Source organism: Xyrauchen texanus, chromosome 24 (genome assembly GCF_025860055.1).
Source record: "Xyrauchen texanus isolate HMW12.3.18 chromosome 24, RBS_HiC_50CHRs, whole genome shotgun sequence".
Lineage (NCBI taxonomy): Eukaryota > Metazoa > Chordata > Actinopteri > Cypriniformes > Catostomidae > Xyrauchen > Xyrauchen texanus.
This window is the reverse complement of record NC_068299.1, coordinates 17,598,024-17,615,024: the sequence shown is the minus strand read 5'-3', so window position 1 is coordinate 17,615,024 and position 17,001 is coordinate 17,598,024.

Here is a 17,001-nt window from a genome sequence, read left to right as displayed (position 1 = left end):
CCTAGTTCTTTTATTAAGTGTAGTGACGTTGATTCATTTCTTCAGTCTTTTGATAGCCATTGTCTGTCTATTTTAAATAATGTTGCACCTCTGAAAAATAAAAGCACATCCCCTAAGAATCCATGCCCTTGGTTGAATGAAGAAATAATGTCTTTCAGGAGAAAGTGCCGTAAAGTTGAACGTTTGTGGAAATCAACTAGTCTGGAAGTACATAGACTGCATTTGAGAGAGCTTATCACAGTGCTTAATGTTATGATAAAACAGGCCAGGTCAGTTTATTTTTCGAATCTTGTAACCCTGAACAAGAAAAATCCTAAAGTCCTGTTTGATACCATATCTAAGATTGTCTCTCCTCCTGCTTCCCAAGTGCCTGTGCACTCAAAGTCTGACTGTAATAGGTTTTTACAGGTTTTTGTAAATAAGGTGCGAGATATTAGAGCTACTATAAACCCATCCCTTGAGTCCATATCCTGTGGTTTAGCTGCCTCATACTCATGGGATACTTTTTCACCTGTCAATGGAGAGGATATTAAGGGCTTATTAAGCAAAGTTAAACCATCTTCAAGTCCGCTTGATGTATTGCCGACTTCGTTGCTGTTAAAAGTGTTTGATTTAGTTGGTCCAGTATGTTGTTAGACTGATTAACCTTTCCCTTTTATCTGGTTCTGTGCCTATCAATTTTAAACAAGCAGTTGTCAGCCCCATATTAAAGAAACCTAATTTGGATTCTTTTGAACCGACTAACTACAGGCCTATATCTAAATTGCCCTTTCTATCTAAAATTCTTGAGAAAGTGGTGGCGGGGCAGCTGACTTCATTTCTAGAAGGAAAAAATGTTTATGATGTATTTCAGTCAGGTTTTCGCAAATTCCATTCTACTGAGACTGCTCTTCTAAAGGTATCAAGTGACATTTTGATGGCTGCTGATTCTGGACAATACACTGTGCTAATTTTACTTGACTTATCTTCGGCATTTGATACATTGGATCATGGAGTGTTGATAAATCGTCTACGTAATGAATTGGGTTTTTCTGGGTCTGTTCTAAAATGGTTCACTTCATACTTGAGTGATAGATCATTTTGTGTGTCCGTAAACAACATCTTGTCTGACATGACCCCGCTTTCATATGGAGTTCCTCAGGGTTCGATTTTAGGTCCAATTTAGTTTTTATTGTATATTAGCCCCCTTAGTGAAATAATTCGTAATTTTCATAATGTGTCCTATCACTTTTATGCTGATGATATTCAGCTGTATTGCTCTTTTAATGAGTCAGAATTAGGTAAATTAACCGATTTATTAGAATGCCTGTCATGCATTAAGACCTGGTTATATAATAATTATTTACAATTAAATACAAAAAAGACTGAAACATTGATCATAGCTCCAGAACAAAAATTACCCCAAATTAAACAAAACCTCTGTTCCTTGGACTCGTCCTTCCAGATGAGTCTAAGAAACCTGGGTGTTTTATTCGACCAATCTATGTCTCTGGATGGTCATTCTAGACAGTTGGTCAGAAATTGTTTTTTTCACTTGAGAAATATCTCTAAACTGAGATCTATTTTACCTAAAGCTACCATGGAATTGATCATTCACTCTTTTATCTCTTCATGGCTTGATTATTGTAATTCTCTTTTTACCTGTTTTAACAAATCTTCTCTGAACCGTCTTCAATTGGTGCAAAACGCTGCAGCCAGGCTAATTACACGAACTAACAGAACGGCTCACATTACTCCCATCTTATTTAATCTTCACTGGCTTCCAGTAAAATATAGAATTGAGTTTAAAATTGTAGTCTTAACTTTTAGAGCATTACATGGACAGACCCCACAATATATCGCCGACATGCTGACCTCATATTCTTCCGGCCGCACTCTTCGTTCTTCAGGTCAAAACCTCCTGATGGTCCCCAAAACACGCCTTAAAACTAGGGGAGAGCGCTCATTTTTTGCAGTAGCTCCTAAACTGTGGAATGCCCTGCCCTCGTCGTTGCGCGTGGCCGTTTCCGTTGACTCTTTTAAAAAACAGCTAAAGACAGTACTTTTTAGACAAGCTTTCAGTTGACTGAGCTATGTTGTTTGTATGTTTTATGTTTTATTTTATTTCTGTATGATGTGTCTAAATTGTTATTATTTTGTTAAACTTGCTATGTAAAGCACTTTGTGATTTTATCTGTGATAGGTGCTATATAAATAAATTTTACTTACTTACTTGTTTGTTTGCGCACACACCAGGCAAGCATCCAATATCAACAAAGTATTTCTTTGAACGTTTGCAATGCAGTATGATTGATTCAAATTTTGTATCACTTTCTCTTTTGACACATGTGATACACCATGATATTGCCTTCACAGCATTACAACAGTAGATGCTGGTAGCGCAATTCTACCTTGTTTATCTCTTAAGATATCAACTTGATCTGGTTTTACTTCATTGGCTGCCCAATGAGTCAAATCATCTTGAGTAGGATTCGCTTGTAAGATTTTAACATCCAAATCATTAATCAACGATGAATTCATCATCGGCACTTCATTGTTTTGTTCATTTACATGCGGACTACGTATTGCTTCTTTTGCTGCCCATTTCGCTACTTCATCCGCAAATCTGTTTCCTTTGGCCTCGTCAGATTCACCTGTTTTATGACCAGCTATTTTAATTACAGCAAGCTTCAATGGTTGCTGTGCTGCACTAATCAGCTCGGCCACAATGTTATGATGCGAAATTGGTTTTCCTTCGGAGGTTTTGAAATTTCTTTCCTCCCACAATTTAGCAAAATCATGGACTACACCATATGCATATTTGGAGTCAGTATATATGTTGATACACTGACCTTTTGCCAATTGACAAGCTCTTGTTAAAGCAATCAGTTCTGCGACTTGTGCTGATTTATGTGGCAGTGAATACGCTTCAATTACTTTATCAGGCAATTCAACAATAGCATAACCACACAAATATGTACTGTCGTTTGGCTTAAAGCAGGATCCATCAATCCAATGCATTCCCTCCTCCAGGACAGACGTGGAAACTTCTGGCCTGCAAGCAGTCGAAATTTGGATCCTGTTCAGGCAGTCGTGATCGTCGCTCTCAAATTCACCTTGTGTCAGCAACCTATGCAAATGTACAGTAGAACCATGAATAACAGAAGTTACTTTCAACGTTACATTAGCAGTAGCTAACAATATAGCCTCATAGCCGGAACGGCGTTGGGCAGTCATGTGTTGAGTCGAAATATTATGCATAATGGCTCCTACCTGATGAGAAACATGTACAATGAGAGGATGTGACAAAACAACCTTTTCTGCATCCTGTATCATGATTGCTGTGGCAGCCACTGCACGCAAACATAGCCACTGAATCAAGGGTCTTGGATAAATAAGCTATTGGACGGAAAGTGCCCCCATGCTCTTGGGCAAGGATTGCTTCGGCTGTGCCACCACTTTCGTACATGTATAGATGAAAATCTTGTGTGTAACAGGGTAGGCCAAGGGCAGGCGGCCTTAAGAGTGATGATTGCAAATGTTTGAATGCTTGATTCATCTCACTTGTCCATGTAATATCTTCTTTGTCACGCAGCGTAGCTTCTCGCAGGATTTTGTCATACATGGAGCAATTAGGCACCCACAGGCGACAGTAATTGACCAGTCCCAGGAAGCTTTGCATTTGCTTCCGTGTGGATGGATGCTTAAATGTAGCGATGGCTTTGATCCTGTCCGCAGACAGACGAACTTGGCCTTGTGATAGTTCATGTCCAAGGTAATTGACTTTTCTCTGCACCCACTGAAGTTTGTCTTTAGATGCCTTGAAACCAGCCTCAGCCAGAACATTGCAAACAATCTTTGAGGCAGCAGCACACATGTCCTCAGAGGCACATGTGACCAGAATGTCATCAGCATATTGGAGCAGGCAGGTGTCTGGAGGGAGTTTGACATTTTTCAGTGTATCATGTACTACAGCGGAGAAAACAGCCGGAGAATCTCTGAACCCTTGTGGGAGACGCGTCCAACTGTATTGACAATTCTGAAAACAAAATGCAAACAGTGGCTGAGTTTCACGGTCAACAGGAATACTGAAAAATGCGGAGCTTAAATCAATAACAGAATAAAATTTATGTTCAGAAGGAATAGAATTAATTATAGCCTGAACTTCTGGTACAATAGGAGCAAGTGGTTTGATCAAATTATTAATTTTCCTCAGGTCTTGCGTTAAACGCCAAGTACCATTAGCTTTCTTAATTGGATTGATTGGTGTATTATAAGGTGAATGAGTTCGAACCAGAATGCCTTTTTCCAAAAAAATCGAGCAATGAGAGGTTTAATTCCCTCCTCGTTTTCCTTTGAAAGCGGATATTGTTTCTGAAACACAGGCCTAGTATTTATCAAATTCGCCCTGTAGGGCTGGACATCTATTAACCCTATGTCATCCTTGTGTTCCGCCCACAATTGAGGGTTGACTCCCGAAATTTCCGGTAGCGGCACAGTTGCAGACGAATCTTCAACAAGAGCACTTCCTGTGTCGGTTGTAATGGAAAAAAACTGAAGGAAACAGAAGTGTCAAAGAGATAGAATCAAAATACAATTTCATACCAAGTTTATGCATCAAGTCTCTACCTAACAGGCAGAATGGAGAATTCGGTATGATTGCAAAAGCATGCATCGTAAACAATGTCGGTACATCCTTAGAAGTAATTGGTAAGGCGGGCGTCAATTCGCATTTCACAGGAACATTATTAATCCCTACAGAACTAATTTTCTTTCCCGTGATGGAGCCTGAGTACACATCGGAAGATAACGAGGACACCGAAGCGCCGCTATCGATTAAAAACATGTATGGTTTATGGTCCACATTTAATTCAAGGAATGGCAAAACATTTGATTTATTTGGATATTGCATCGAAAGTAGTGAAAACTCAGACTCTTTGCTCTCGCACCGTCAGGCGCGGTTCCATTCAGTTGGATATCTCCCTGAATCTGTTATTCCCTGTCTCTGGTTAGGAGAAAACGAAGGAGGGTTTTCGTGCTCATAGCCATTAGAGCGCTTACGCATCTGGTTTGTATTAGGCAGTTCTTTGTCTGCAAAACTTTGCAACATGTCCAGAACGGCCACAACAATAACATCTAACAGGCTTTGTCTTGTTACGGAACGGACGTTTCTGAGCCGCAGCATCAACCTGTAACATTATCGGAGTTTTTCCTTTGGAGGAAGCAAAGGCTCCAGCAGAGGAAAGCTCACGTAAACGCTTGCCAAGGTCATCAATCGACATCGTTAAAAAATTATTCGTGGTGATACGAATCAATTGTGCAGTCTCATCATGCATGTTATTTAGAAACGTGTTCACAAACAACTGACAATAATCATCATCAACCGGAACTGCCGATTCTTCAATCCATGCACGTTTAAATCTGTTAAAAAAAGCAACTGGACTCTCGCCAGCTTTTTGTTTTGCGTTCGCCGCATGTGAGATGTCTTGTTTAGCAGATGACAACTTCAGCAAAAATGTCATTAATTATTTGAAGAAAAGTTTAAGTTTACCCGAATTGGCCCAAACCCAATCAACATCATAGTCATCATGATCATCCATAACCCTAACGCCACGGAAAGTTCTGGACAAATCAACAGGCTCTGCTGCATGTCTTGTCAAAATGTTACGAGCCAATGGTGTATCATAAGTCGGGCTAAACAAATCAATTTCTTCAATTAATTCTTCCTCCGTGATTTCAGGAGGGAGTGTTTTAGTTAGTATGAAACGATAATCACGCCCTGTCAATTGACTATAAGCTGTCAATCGCTTCAAAACCGAAACATACTGATGAGGTGTTTTAGACGGATCCAGCTGTGTTTTGTCATCTGACCAGCCAGCTAAATTTGATAGATATGGTTCCGTAAAAAAGGCTTGATTATTTCTTTCCATAAAATCTTTCGGAGATTCATTAAATAAAGGTGGATTTATTGTATTTCCCATTTTTGAAGCCACATAAAAATTTTCTCCTCTAAATCAGAATAAACAAAATTTGAATAATCAAATAGAAAACAAAGAAGAAAAATTCTGCAGTGTCAATTGTTAGTAAAGCATTTTTAGTCAAGGAAGCAAAGAAAGAAGAAGAATAGAGAAAGAGGGAAAAAAATCAAAATGAACTGTGCATTGATTCACTCACAAACCCCCCAAAAAACGACGGAGATTTTTTATGAAATATCTCGCAACAATCCTTCTTACAAAAGTAAGGATATCACACAACGAAGAAAATTGATCACGTTTCCTTACGTTCGTCCCGTAGTTTATCAAAAACTTACGAGGTTACTCACAACAGCAAAAAGAGGAAGCTAGTCTCTTTTGTGTTCTTCCCGCATCTCATTAGAAACATGAGGATAATCCTCCCGCATTTATCAAAAATACGAGGAGACCGTACACCCCCCAACGACAAATAAATTTGATCATGTCCTTTATCGCTCTTCCCGCATTAATTAAAACACGAGGAGTCACCAATCCCTAGTCACCTATACGGTCCTACAATAACTCAATACGGCACTATCATAACATTATAATCATATACTTTAAAATTATTTCTCAGCAAACAGTAAGAATCAACCCCTCATTAAAGGAAAATTAGAATCTTACCGTTTGGAGAATCCCGGTGACGACGCCCCCAATTGTTAGAAATAAAAGTCTTCTAAACCATAGCAGTGCCTTTTCTCTCCGTCTTTTATTGAGTCGTGAATGAATCAATACAAAGCACTGAATCCAACGTTGGGGAGCGAACAAAAATGCAGCTCACTCTTCTCCTGTGTGGCATGCAAAGATATACTGCAATAGTGAAGGGGAGTTCACAGCGCTAACCAATAAGAGCATACATTACCTCATATCGATATAACAATTCCATATGGCAAAGGTTCCTTGTGAGCCTTCGGACCTATATGGTAAAGATTCCTCTATTCCTTGCGAGCCCGTCGGACCTTTTGCCATACACACTAATACAATGTACACACAGACAGAGTATACACAGACAGAGTGAGGAGGGGGCTCTTACAACTCCATGCTGATATGAAACAGATCTTTGATAATGCACACACAGCATTTCTTTCTTGGACAGAGCTGAGATAGAAATATCATTTCTTACAACTGTTTTTACTTTTTATTATTAAATATGTACAACTGACACGCTAAAATCTATATGAAAATTGTTTTAACAATGTTTTTACACAATTTTATTTTAAACAATATTTTCCTAATTCAAACTATTCATGCCGTGTTAATGATGAAATTTTTATTTAATTAACATTATACATATATGGTGGGATATTTGTACATCTAAAATTGTCAACCAAATGAATAATTTAAAATCAACCAGTGAAGAGTTAGGTGCTTCTAATTCTAATGATGACCTTAAAATAAATGGTGACCAGTTACAGGTCCTAATACACTTTCTTTTAAACATAGATATACATTTTTCCTAAAGTCTTAATGTTGAATAAAAAATTTTCATTTTATATGGCTGATACTTGACTATCAGCTGTAATTGACATTTGTGTGTACAAAACTTTCTCTTCCTTACAGAATTTCTTTTTTGCCATGTCATCAAAGACTCTTTGATGACATGGCAAATTTAAATGTATCCAAAGACTCTTTGATGACATGTCAAAATAGAAAATCTGTAAGGAATAGTATTAAAGCATTTACATTTATGCATTTGGCAGACGCTTTTATCCAAAGCGACTTACAGTGCAATTATTACAGGGACAATCCCCCCGGAACAACCTGGAGTTAAGTGCCTTGCTCAAGGGCACAATGATGGTGGCCATGGGGTTAGAACCTGTGACCTTCTGATTAACAGCCCTGTGCTTTAGCCACTACGCCACCAACACTCACACATAATAAGTGTAGAATTTAAGACCAAACATGAAATTGTAAAATAGTTAATCATATTCTGTTACAAAGATGCAAGTCATATCCAGAATTGGCTAGCTTACAATAAAACCCACCTGAGGTATGTCTGCATACTAATTATGCATCCAGACTACATCGGAATGTTGCTCAAGTCCTTGTATATTAATTAATAGCAACAAAGCAGACAAATTGGTGATGTTTTCTTTGGTTATATTTTTGTATCGCAACAGGCCAGTGTGTATGACTGATCTCTTTTTTCTATGGATATATCCTTACTCAAATACCAGGAGGCTATTTGGCATGCGAGTACAGTAACAAGTGGCTCTTGGAATCCTTTGTACTGTGGTCTTCACCCTACTGAATCCTCTGGCTGCTGAATTGGGAGCCAGTTAACTTATTGCTGTCAGGGTGTTGGAAGGTATTGGTTATGCTTATTACCTAATCATTTGTTCTAGCTTTGATTTTAAAGTCCCATTTTTATCTTAGAATAATATCTGTAGTTCACTTAAAAATTAAAATGATCATCATTTACTCTCATTAGGAAATTCGATTGGCCACCCCAGGTGCCCCCCCTATAAGATGTCTTGTGATTGGTTCATTTTACGGCCAATCAGTTTATAGACTCTACTGAAGTTTGTGATTCAAAGAAGTGTTTTTTTTTTTTTTTTTTACATTTTTTTAAAGCTTAATAAAGTCATCTTTATTGCCAATAAAAGGATACAAATCACAAGTGACTTATCAAAATATACATAACAATTTTCTCAAATAACTACTGTCTACAATTGCTGAAAAAATAAATAAAAAGGGACTTTTTAAATTAATTTAAATGTATCCAAAAGAGAAATCAGTTTAAGGGCTTTCTGATTTTTAACAAATTTTAAAGATTTGCACAAGAGTTTAACCTCATTCATCCAGTGATTAAAGTTGGGTTCAGATTTAAACCATCTGCATTTATGAATGAAAAACTTTCCAAAACATAACAAGAAATTAATAACAAAATCACAATCTTTGTTTTCCAGACAAACACCAAACCTAATTAACTTCCACGTGAGAGGTGGGAGTTCAACCCTCCTAGACCTTAACCAATTCTGCACCTCACTCCAAACCTCACTTGCACCAGATCACAATCAAAGAAGACATGTTCTAGATTTTCAATATTTGTTTCACAAAAAACACAATTATTCACATCAAAATTAAATTTCAATCTTAAAAATTCTTTAGTAGGATAAATCTCATTTAAAATTTTGAAGTTCACCTCTTTAGCTTTAGGAGGGAGAGGAAAAGACAAATAATTTTTCCAAATTTGTTTTATTTCAACCTTATCAAAATCTTTAAGCACGTATTCCCGTCTAATTGGGTTTGGGTAATAAGCCTGTAAAAAAAAAAAATTCTAATAACTCTATTTGTACATTTTTTTATCACAAAAATCATAACCTTCTAAGGAGAGCTGTCTCAGTACTGGGGAGATTTTGGAGTACAACATGTCTTCCTTAACCATTAATCTTAAAGGAATTGGTATAGCTCTAATCATTCTATTAAAAATACTAATGGTACACTGTACTTGGAATTTCTCACAAAACACTCTATACAGTAACAAATTTCCATTATCATCCAAGAAATGGGCAATAGCCCAAATCCCTTTAGATATCCATTCTTCAAGATATACAGATTTTCTGCCAAATGTTATATATCTACTATTCCAAACTGGAGTGTTGTGAGGAGTGAAGTTATGTTTGAACAATAGTTTCCAATAGAGCAGCACTTGCTGATGGAAGGCTAAAAGTTTAACTGGTAAGGAGGTGCACTCAAAGTCACAACATAACAGAAAGTGTATTCCCCCCAGTTTGTTAAAGATAGCATTGGGGACAATAAACCAAAAGGAGTGGCTATTTTGAATGAAGGATTTTAACCATTTCAATTTCAAAACACCATTCATAATGTCAAAATCGATAGCATTCACCCCACCATCTTCATATTTTTTAATCATGTCCTCCTTTCTAATGTACTGACACTTATTTCTCCAAATACATTTAAAATTCACCTTATTTATTAATTTAATCATTCGTGTCGATATGGGCAAGGAGAAGACTGGATAAACAACTGAGTCTGGACAAACTATCCATTTTAGATAAATGAACCCTTCCAAAAATTGTAAGATCCCTCTGCAGCCATCTATTCAATATGGACTTACATTTATCTATGTTATTCAACACATTTTTATTCTCCATAACATCTTTATCTTTAGAAATAATAATCCCCAAATATTTAACTTCCCTTTTAATTTGTATATTAGATAATGACTGCAAAGGAAACTCATGCAGTGTTAATATTACACATTTGTTTAGGTTTAAATGTGCCCCGAAGCTTTAGAAAACTGGTTAATAGAATGTAAAGCTAATGGAATTTGATATTCATTCTTTAGAAACAATGTTGTATCGTCAGCAAACTGACTTATAAGTATATGTCTATCCAACACTGCAAGACCTTCAATACCATTATTTTTAATCAATATAGATAATAACTCTGCAACCATTATAAATAATAATGGTGAGCTTGCCAGTCACCACCGAAACAGAAGAATCCAGCTGTTTTAGTTGAGGTCTGCCTTCTTTCTTTTTCGACTGTTTTCCTCTCTTTCTGCTGTTTTTATTGTTTCTAAACTAAAGACTGTTCTTTAATATATTAGCAGAGCACAATGTAATGGTTCCATATTTTATTTTTAAACTGTGGTGTTTTCATTTGAACTGTTACAGTGCTAAAACTTTAACTCTGTGTTACTCAGCTTTTTTGTAAATTAATCTGAAAGAAATGTTGAATGAAACACTATGATGTTTTGGCCAAACCATTTGAATTATTACAGTGGGGGGATTTTTTTTTTTTAATTATTATTATTTGAAAGAGATTGTGAATAAAACTACTGTATATTGTAATGGCCAAACTAATTAAAAGAAAATAGTTGACATTGTTTCTGCTTCTGGGTTTTTAAAATTGCTCATTATTAAAATTGCTTTTATTTTATAAACTTGTTAGTTTTATGAATACACTAAAAATAATAAACACTGGCTCTCAAATTTAACTTAATGGATATATACAGGGATGACAAAAAACTAAATTAATCAAAAATGTGCTTTATTACTACATTTGTTTACAAGTAACTTTATTCAAGTTAAAACAAATTATAAAATTTTTTTTTGGTCACTGGTGGCCACCCCGTTTGAAGACAGTGCCCCAGCATGGCCCCCCCACTGAAAATGCTCTAGACACGCCCCTGCTCATTACCCTCATAATGCTCTAAAGCCATATGACTTTGTTTTCTGTTGTTGGACTCAAAAGAATTTGATAGGCAGAATGACAGCCACAGTCACTCAATTTAAAATTTTAGGTTAACTTTCTCTTTAGTTTTGGAATATGTTAATCTGAAAAGATTTGTTGTCATTCTTGGTCTGCCAGTGCCATTTCCTAATATACTGTACCTGCAATGTGGGCATCATGGGCACCACCTCTGGAGAGAAGTTGACTGCTCACTATCTCTTAGACAGGTACCCTAGGATACATTACATATTTGTACATTATTCCTGCAATGTTTGCCTGTATTTCTACCATTATTCCTCACTTCTTCCTTTTTTAATGTGAGTTGGGAACTGTAGTTGCCCACCCCGTCTGGCCAGATATCCTTTTACCTAGACTGGACATGTCTTTTACAGTGTTGGGTGTAACGCGTTACAAAACAAAATAAGTAATCTGATTACAGTTACAGTCGTGAATGAAATTAAGTTACTTGGATTACACATTTATTACTAAAACAAAAGTAGAATGCATTTTAAAATGTATTACGTTCCTATGTTGGTACGTTTAGTGTTGCTGTGTCAGCTAATGAGCATGCGCTCTAACAAATCACCATTGCATTGAGGACATATCGAGTGCGTTACCATGGATGCAGTGGAGTGTAGTTATTTATTCAAATAGAATACGAAAGTTGAATCGTTTCAAGTTTTCATGCACCCACAATCAATCTCAGTGAGCTCAGTGTCAGCATGCTCCCAGCCCTGGCTGAGGCACGTAAGGCTGGGCCATCGACAAATCCTCCTTAAATATCCGTGCTCCGCCCCATCGGGTGTCCCTCTTCAGCTGCTGCGAGAGGTGATCTGTTTCGGTTGTATGTGGAAAACAATGCGCATTCCCGTCTGAGACAGCTTACAATGTGGGAACATTTGCAGAATGGAGTCTTGCTAAGCAAACGGCTATTTTAGTTCTTTATGTAGCCTATTGCACTCAATAAAACACAAACACAATGCTAAAGGACAGTAAATTCGTCCGAGCACAAGCAGGGAGGTAGAAATAATCCTAGTTGTAAAGATTTGTAAACACACACATGCTCACATGTACACACACAAACAGACATACATGCACACAAGCAAACCTGATGCACACCGAAAAGAAACGACAAGCATTCAAATACACAATGGTTTTACTATCAAAGCTACTATCTGCAAATGGGTTTTCAGAAATGTTTTTAGTTCATTAGGATTATTTTTCTTTCACATACACAGGAAAACAAGCTTAGGCTACTGAATATATGCCACACAGAGCTAAATAATTGTGCATATAAAGGTACACTTTAAGTCCTTAGGGTACAGTTATGTTCCCAGATGAGGATGAAAGGTAAATATGTTGGTTTTCAATGTTAAAGGTCCATATTTGTACCTTTTGTTACAAAAAAACTAGGCCTGAATATCATAACAATAGGCCTATACCCTTTACAAAAAAAACAAAACGGAATTAAACAATGTACATAAATAGCCAACAGTATGAATATAAAAAGGACTCAAATAACAAATCTGTGCGTTTATATCGAACATGTAATATTAATGTGGTTGTGAAAATGTCGCTGGCTCGCGCCTGTCCGTTCAGTCAGAAATTCGCACGTCGCGGTTACGTCAGCAGTCCCGACAGCACCGGCATCTCTTTATCTCTCTAGAATGGAGTTTGGGAAGATGTCTACAGCTCACTCAATGATGGAGCTAATTCGGTTTGGTATAGAAGTCACGGAAGAGGAGAGGAAGAATTTTGAAGGTGAGTAAAGTAGTTACACGCCTAACGTCCTTGGGAAATTAAAGTGTTGAACACTATTCAACTCAGCCAAATAGTTAACCTTGAACTTAAAACTAAGGCCAACAGAAAAACACGACTTTATTCGACAAGTAAGAGAGACGCTGAAACGAAAAGTTTGTTTAATTGCACTTTGGTGTTTTGACGGCCTGTGGGCCCCATGAAGGTTACGTTTAGTACGTTTATGCTTATTTAGCCAGTTTAGTATATTTACAACTATCTCTTAATATAGGCAATGTATTTCAACTTTATTTCATAGTCTTGTAAAATGGTTATACATGAGAGAGAGAGAGAGAGAGAGAGAGAGAGAGAGAGAGTGTGTGTGAGTATGAGTGAGTTTTTGAAATTCCCAAGTTCCCTGAAGATGTCCAGACTAAGCTGGATAGAAAATAATTCAATATTTCTGCATCAGATTGAATCAAAATCATAAGAACACTGTATTAAAGCATTGCTCAGTTTATTGTTCTTAATAACGGTTCCAAAGTATTAAAGTTTTACACTAAATTTGGTATTTAAATCACATTTCACGCTAAACTAACATTATTATTTTTTTTTACAGGTATCCATCTTATCATTTCTGGTTACACAGTGATATGAGTTGATCATATGATATAAGGGGAATATTCAAAGACCAAGCTGTTTACAAGCAAAAACAGTCCAAAACAAAGATGTCGTTGCATTTTGATGTGAGAGGAGAAGAGGATGCCGTGTTGGATGGCATGAGGGTGAGTAAACCATAAGAAAATGTGCATTTTTGGGTGAACTTTTCCTTTAATGTAGACATAGCCTTAGCATTAACTTATGGGACATTGAAACTGTATACAATTACATAATTTTAAAGGAAAATTGCTCATGCTTTTTGTGTCTTTCTTAACTATTTACAGCTTTATCAAGAAATTGGTTTCCTGTATAAATCTCTTAATGTGTGCCGCTGCTTTCAAGAAGGTTTTGGAAACATTGCATCAAGTGTGCTACGGCTTGCTCAAGAGAAATCTCCCTTAGCATAGCTGCACAAGGAGATCATTCTGGTAATTGATTTTGATTATTGATTCTGGTAATTGGCTATTGACCATTATCCTCTTAATTAATCCTAGTCTTTCTTTTGAATAATTCATACATGTTTAAATGTGTCTTATGTTTTAGTTATTGATTTCAAAGCAGCTCACCTGATTTTACCATCCTTGTTCTGGGAGAAAATGTAATCGTGCTTGGGGAGGTGTGACATTTATACAAGGTGAATGTTAATTACTATTCAAGAATTTATATTGTGTCTGTCCATAATTTGTTGAGTAACCTTAAGTTAAAAAAAACTGACTGAGAGAAATTCTTATTCGCACCTCTGTCATTTAGAATGAATCATCATGGCCATATCCAACTCTTCAGCTACAAGAGGTCACTGACTTGAAGTCTGTGTTTACACGAAGAGTCACTGCAGTGGTCAGAGCTGATGGGTTGGAGGTCTGCAGGGCTAGCGGTGTTGATGAAGGGGCTCTTGCTGCATTTTCTTCTTTGTCTTCAACCTGGCATATCCATCTCACTTAAAGAATACTCTAATATTTCTTCAGCAGTATGTTCTGAAACTTGGTTTGGATGGTGACAAGCCTCGGCCTACTCATGTGATCAGAGTCATTAACCGCTTATAATAACATCTACCAAAAATGCCTCGCCCATTCTGTTGTCCAAATGTTCTCAGAGAACATTAACACTTGTTAACTTTATCCAACACATATCATGCAAATGAGCAAATTTTTTGTGTGAAATATTGTGTGAAATGTGAGGAAGACTGGACTGTTCTCTCACAATGTGAGGAGCCTGATTACCAGGCACTAGATCAGACATGGACAATATACGGCCCGCGGGCAAGATCAGGGCCTCCACATGGTTTAATGTGACCCGTGGCTCATTTATCCTAAAAGTTTTTTTTTCATTGGATATTTCAGTTAACTTGCATTGGTAGCTAACACATCTGGGTTGCCAGATAAGAGACGAAACACCCCCAGTTTGAGATTTATAGTTGCGCAAATTGGAAATATTCTGCCTAATGTTATACTTATTTTGTGCAATCTGGCAACCATGCATGTGAGTGCGCTATTTCTATTTGGCTTTCCCCTTTGAACAAATTTAGCGATCTGTAGTGCAATATTCTGCTCAAGGAAAAATTTTATAACTCTGGGCTTAAAAAATACAAAAAAACAAATCAATTCAGAACATTGTATCTCAAAAAGAATACAATGTGGCCCCCCATGCACTACTTAAATCCGATGTGGTTTTACAAAATAGTTGCCCACCCCTGCACTAGATACATATGTTGTTGATGACAAATTGTTTGTTAGCACTTGGTATTCCTGCTGAAGACAAAAACACTACTGTAACCCTAAAAATGTGTAGTACCTGTCCTAATAATCTCCATCCCTGAATTGGCTACATCACTCTACTCTCTCCTCTCCACCAATAGCTGGTGTGTGGTGGGTGTTCTGGTGCACTATGGCTGCCGTCGCATCATCCAGGTGGATGCTGCACATTGGTGGTGGTTGAGGAGATTCCCCCTATACTATGTAAAGCGCTTTGAGTGCCTAGAAAAGCACTATATAAATGTAAGGAATTGTTATTATTATTATTAATGTAGCCTTTTTTTTGTCCCCTTGGTGGCGTAGAGCCTCAATCCGAGTACAAGGAGGTTACCTAATGTGACCCTACCCACCCTTGCAACTGTGGCAATTGGTTGCTTAGGAAGCCTGACTGGAGTCACTCAACATGCCCTGGATTCGAACTTGCGACTCCAGGTGTGGTAGTCAGTGCCTTTACTCGCTAAGCTACCAAGGCCCCAAATGTAGCCTTTTTAATAAGCTATATGTATGTCAATATTAGTCATTGGTTTTTATTTTCTGAATTATATTACAATGTTTGTGGTCTTCACATTTTAACATAACTCTTACAATGTTTTAATGTTTGTCATTTAATGCTCATTTTAAATGACTGCTTTATATTGTATTGTATGTAGTGTATTTGCTGTTTAATGTATGTTATAATACTTATTTATCGACACCTGCTGTTGAGAGATGTGCAAAGTTATGAACTTAATGTAGTTTCTATTTGTAAAAAGTACATTTATAAATAAAATTGAATATATGTAAACCTGTGTCAATAAGGTACTTTTTTGCCACCTAAAGTATCAAAATGGCTCTGTCACAGGGTACCCCAAAGTTGCAAAGTTGTAACTTTTAATAAGGTCCATTTTTGTACCTTCTACGTAGAGTGCTGATGATTGTACCTTAGGGTACAAAATTCACTCTTAAATGGTAAAAATTTATAAGGTACAAATTTGTTCCTCAATTAGACGTAGAGTTTTGTTCTTTTTTTCTGAGAATGCACATACACCTGAAGATACTACTACAGCATATTTGAGATTAGAAAACTAAGTTGCGTTTTTAGAAATGCATTGGATCTCTTGAGCCAAGTTGCTGTCTTTGTCATTTTGCTGTATTGGTTAATATTTCAGCCAATATTAAAGTAAAATAAAATTTAAAAATTAGTGTCACATTTTTTTTCCTCCCACAGGTTTGATTGGATCATCTGATCTACCGTTTCATAAAAATGTAGTAACAAATGCTTAAATGCTTGACTATAAAAAACATTGCAGAGTGGTAAATTGTCTTCTACATCTCAGCGGGAATCAATATGTTGGGGGCATTTTATTCACATTATTTGCTAAGGGCACAGTCCAGCCCTGGGAGGTCCCCTAAGGGACTTAGATAATACACAGATACAGTTCATAGATACCCTAAAAGATTCCATATGATTTGTACACTACTAATGAATACTGGTTAATGCTCTTTTTTTTAATATATATATAACACACAATGACAGTGACTTTGGGCAAAAGGTTTTTAATTGGCAATATCTGAATTGTCAAACTTTCTAACTTTATTTTTGCCATAGATTTCTGAAGAAAATGTCCTTTTATTTTAAGGTGAAATAAAATGTAAAAGATTTAAGTGAAGGGATTAATAAA